Raw genomic sequence first — 5,471 nt, forward strand, 5'->3', positions numbered from 1 at the left:
CGCGCACCTACTCGCTTCCCTTTTCCTGTCTGGCCAATAAAAAAGTAGCTTTTTTATCACGTGACTTAATCGCTTCGCTTATAGCGAGCGACGCGATTCATTTTTTTTTGAACCGAGCGGCCAGAGTGACAGCATTGGGCTTTGCCAGCAGTGGGCGTGTTGCCTCGTGACGTCACGGACATTCTGTCCAATCGAAGGGAAGCAGGAAGCCGCTGAGGTTACCTGAGGTCTGCAGCATGTGCTGGCACGCGCAGAGAAAGAGGCGTGGCCAGAAGAATTCGAACAACGCCGGCTGGCTGATTGGGTAGGGGGCGTGGTCAGCTCTTTAAACTTCAGGGGGGTGTGGTCATCCTCCTAGAAATTCCTCCATGTTTTTAGTTGCCATGACGACAGCACTTTTCCTATTACTGCTGCATCAGGGCACATATATGATAGATATTAGTGTGGTTAGGTAAATCTGATAACTGACATCGCAGGTGTGTGGCCGCAGAGTCTGCCGACTCTGAACTGAAGTATATTTATCCATGAAAAAGGAATAATAACATAAAAAATCGAATGGACCCTAAAATGGTAACAATAAAAACTACAGCTTGTCCTGCAGAAAGCGAGCCCTGATAAAACTCTACTAGATGCACCCACGGGGGGGGGGGGGGGGGGTTACTCGTTACCGGGCTGGTGTAGGGGGTGGGATGTCACTGCGGCCATGCTCGGTTCCTTGACCCCGGCGGTGTCATTAAAGATGGACGAAGGGAATATTTACAGGGGAGAAGAGTTTGTATTTGTGACGCCACCTGTGGTCTGCGGCTAACATAGGATCCACCGCTGCAGGAGGTATCCTCTGGGGCAGATGGTAGCGCAGCTCGGTTGGTGCAGCTCTTCACAGGCAGAGCTCAGACCCCGGGGATAATGAGAATGGTAGTCTCTAATGGCGGCGGGACGCGAGGGAGACGACACCGGCAGTGCTGGGACGACACAGAGGCTGCAGTCAAAGTTCTTTACCCACTGAGATGTCACCGCCTTTGGAGCGAGGAGATCCGCTGTTATGGGCTCCAGCCGATCCCGGATAGTTCTGAGGTTAAGGCCGGTGCTCCTTCTTTGTGTCCTTTACGTTGGTAATCCCTCCATCCCAGCATCTGGTCAGAGGAACGAGTCACGGGCGCTTGCTGCGCTTCCCGCGAGTCCTGGGATACCCCTTCTTCCTAAGAACCAGGGCTGAGCCGCTCCAGCTCCAAGCCACGGGTCCCTTGTTCTTGTGTCCGCTCTCCCTTGTCTTCTGTTGCCTGTTCACAGGTCCAGGCTCGACTCTCTTCTTACTAATATGTGATGTTGTCACTTACTTCCCCTGACAGTGCCCCGCCTCCCGGGTTGCCGAATTAGTGGACACGAGATCCCATGCCTCCTGATGGCCATCCCCAGCACCTACCCTAGCCCAGTCCCAGTGGGAGGGCAGCTAACTGTGTGTTGTATGAATTGAGGTGTGCACCAGTGAATGAGACCCCGCCTTAGGGTAATTTCATAGGTAAGGATGGTTGACCTCGGGGAGATCAACATCCAACACTGCGGAGACACCATCACGTGTTTCTCAACGCAGTGACGCTAGAACAAGGCCCCCTGGGAAAATATGCAAAACAAAAATGCCACGGAGACACCATCACATGTTTCTCAACGCTGGCAGGAAACTAGCCAGGTCTTTCACCGGGAAGGAACAACCACGGGAAGGAGAGTCTCCAGTCAAGGAAACCGCCTATACCAAACATGGTATCCATCTGTGACGCCCTGGGCAAGCCAGGGGTCACAGGTCATAACACCACCACACCCTACACCCCAGTTAGGAACACCAAAGCTAACCAAAAATCCTTGTTGCCTTCCTCCAGGAGCTGGTGTCCACACCAGGGGGTGGGCCAGGCGGTTGGCTCCACCCACCGAGGAGTTCACAGTTTCTGGAGGCGGGAAAACCAGGCAGTCCAGCTAGGGACGTAAAGGAGTAAACAGTGAAGTGGAAGGAAGTGGTAGAGGAGCAAAGGAGAGAAGCTGAGGAAAGGGAAAGTGACAGTTTGTAAAGCCTGAAGTTAGTCCGGGTGTGTGCCCCGGACTGAGAGACAGCAAGGTCAGCAGACGGCGGTGACTGTCCGCAGGGGTGACTGTTTGGAAGTTGCTGGAAGGACCGCGGACGGGTGGTGGCCCGGCGGTACCGGAGCGGTATACGAAGAGCAGTCAGCACCAGTGGCAGGGGCCTTTCGGATCCCGGCAAGGCTAGGAGTCACCGTGAATTTGCCAAATCCGTTAGTGAACGGGACGACTGTCTCCCAACAACCAAGTCCCGATTGAAGGCAACAGTCCAACTGTAACAGAGAGACACCGCCACCGCCAGGGCACCAGTTTCTCAGGGCCAGCGCCTGCGGGCAAAGTAGGGCTCCTCCGGCCCATATCCAAGCCGGGGAGCGGGTTACTGGTGGGAACCCATCGCAACCACTATCATCTTAGGTGCAGGAAAAAGGGACCGTCACCTACTGGGGAAAGCAAGTGCAGCCGTCCGTGGGAACCGTCTTTCCAGCCGTGTGTTTTCCCGAGAACTGTGTCATCGTCTCAGGCTGAGTGAGTACCACAGTGCCGCAAGGCACGGAGCTGCCCCCGCGTCCCTGCGCCCCACCAAGCCCTGCATCACCCACCTCATCACTGGGCCCCGGGACAAATCAACCCCCCTACCCACGGAGGGGAGGACTAACATCCAGCTGCTCCATACCATCACTCCCGGGATCCCCATACAGAGCAGCGGTGGTGTCAACAAATCACCACAACCGTGGGTGGTGTCACGGACAATCAACAATCCCCACACCCAAATCCCCTTTTCACTCACGGGCGAGGAGCGCCGCTATAGTCCCCGGGATCCGGCTCGTCGCTCGAGCCACCGAGCAGCAGCAGGCCGCAGCAGCCGTGGCAGCCGGACCCGAGCAGTAGGGAGAGCGCGGCGTCCCCTCCTCCGCCCGCGACAACTTGGCGTCACGAACAGGATCTTACCGCTCTGCCGTCTGGTAGAGGTGCGCCTTGTTACCGCCGGAGGTGTCCGGCCGAAAAATTTCAGAAGCCGCCATCTTTGGCGCGAAGAGTTCCCGCTCGAGCGTCTTCTCGAGTAGCAGAGGCGCGAAGGCCAAAACCCCGCCCCGATAGAGATGGGGCCGGAAAGAAGCTAAGGGGGATGCGATGGCGGCTGGACGCATGTGAGGTGGCTATAAAAGCAGGGACGCCAGGACCCTGTGGCCATCTTGTTGCTAGTTCCTGGAAGCACGACTGCCGAGATGTCCGCTCCAGCTAATAACGGCGAGACCCCCGCGCCCGGCACGGCGACGTGGTTGAGGGACTGGACCGTCCCACTGAGTAATCGTCTGCAAGCCCACATGCAACTCCTCCTGGAGGAGTGGGAGACCGCTTTGCTGATGTGGTGGCTGCTATGTGGAGACGCGAGGTGGAAGAGGATTTGGAGGAGCGGGTAAGAGACCCACGCCCCTGTATTCCTGAGGGATCGGCCGTTGGAGCTGAGGGGCCCGGCCGGCTTCCGCTCACCCTGCCTCTCTCCCCGCTACCCGTGATAGCTACTGCCGCTCCGCCATTAGGCCGACTACCTGCCCAACAGGTAGCGATACCCTGCCAAGCCGCCCCGGCGGACGAGCCGGCTGCAGACGTCCCGGACGTCCCTGAAGTACACCAGGGGGAACCGCTAGAACCGCGGCCCCTTAACAGCATGGTGCCAGAAGTCCCAGTAGAGACTGTGCCCGACCCTGAGCCCGGGACCGTGGCCTGGATGAGGGCCCGGGTGATTCAGTTCCACCAGCGTCAGCAGGAACAAATGCTCCAGATGATGGAGCAGTGGACCAGCGAGGTGGAGATGCTGACTACGACTGCCCCGAGGTACGGAGGGGGAATGGATGTAGCAGAGTCGACTGGTGACCCACGTCCCTATGTCCTACCTGGACCGGCCGCTGCGGCTGAGGGGCCCGGCCTAGTCTCGGCCTATGCATCACCCTTGCCGTTACTTATGGGGCGCCTCAGTGTAAGCTCGCCTAATCTGCTGCTCCGTGCTACCGCAGAAGGGGCTGAAGTGCTGGATGCTGGAGGCCAGGAGGCTGCGGCAGCTGGCGGTGACCCGCCTGACGCAGGAACAAGAGATGACGACTCCGGCCCCAGCCCCGGGTCCGCTGCTGAGTTGGAAGAGGCAATGGAGCGTGCCCGTTATGTAGGAGGTCCAGTGGTCTTCCACACCCCGCGTACCGGTGGAAATGGGTACCGGGTGCCCCTGTCACAGCAGGCATGTCAGTGCATGTTTGAAATGCTGGTGGAGGGGGATGGATCTGCCTACGTCGAGGACTCTGAGTAATGGCAGCGGAGCACCGTTGTCCAGTCCCCGTTGGGACCACCACTGAGTTTTTGGTTAAAAGTTTGGAAAATGATGATAAGTACAATGACACCGTGAAGTTCACCTGATTCAACCGTGATTGGGAACCGGCCGTTGCCGGCATTGTTGTCCCCGTGGGGACCGTTTAAAAGTTTGCATGGAGGACTTTCCATGGACAAGCCCGTGAACTTGCAGGGCAACCACAGACGCTAGTGGCATGTAAATAAGTTGTTTTACCGTTACCGTTTCCGCAGTGCCGCCTCCGGAGAGGCAGGTTGGAGGGAGGGCCCGCAGTAGAGCCGGCTGGGGCCCAGCCACCACAGGAACCGGTGGCTACCCTCTGGAGGGGAAGGACAGATCCCGCTCGGGTAACTTGTGCTGGACTGGGGTCAAGGGGTGCTGCCTGGGTTTTAGGGGCAGCATCAGGGCCAGGTTGCTTGGGTGGGAGAGAGCGGAAACCGTAACCGTAAACCGTTTTGCAACGTTTAAGTACTGAACCTCCCGATGTGGGATGATGTCATAAGTTGTTATGTTTACCGTTTTACCTTTTATCTATTTTCAGAAAATAAAACCGGTGTTGGACGGGCAGCCCGCGAACGGTCTGCATTTTGCTAAGGGGGAATGTGACGCCCTGGGCAAGCCAGGGGTCACAGGTCATAACACCACCACACCCTACACCCCAGTTAGGAACACCAAAGCTAACCAAAAATCCTTGTTGCCTTCCTCCAGGAGCTGGTGTCCACACCAGGGGGTGGGCCAGGCGGTTGGCTCCACCCACCGAGGAGTTCACAGCTCTGGAGGCGGGAAAACCAGGCAGTCCAGCTAGGGACGTAAAGGAGTAAACAGTGAAGTGGAAGGAAGTGGTAGAGGTGCAAAGGAGAGAAGCTGAGGAAAGGGAAAGTGACAGTTTGTAAAGCCTGAAGTTAGTCCGGGTGTGTGCCCCGGACTGAGAGACAGCAAGGTCAGCAGACGGCGGAGACTGTCCGCAGGGGTGACTGTTTGGAAGTTGCTGGAAGGACCACGGACGGGTGGTGGCCCGGCGGTACCGGAGCGGTATACGAAGAGCAGTCAGCACCAGTGG

The sequence above is a fragment of the Anomaloglossus baeobatrachus genome, chromosome 7 (assembly GCF_048569485.1).
Source record: "Anomaloglossus baeobatrachus isolate aAnoBae1 chromosome 7, aAnoBae1.hap1, whole genome shotgun sequence".
Taxonomy (NCBI): Eukaryota; Metazoa; Chordata; class Amphibia; order Anura; family Aromobatidae; genus Anomaloglossus; species Anomaloglossus baeobatrachus.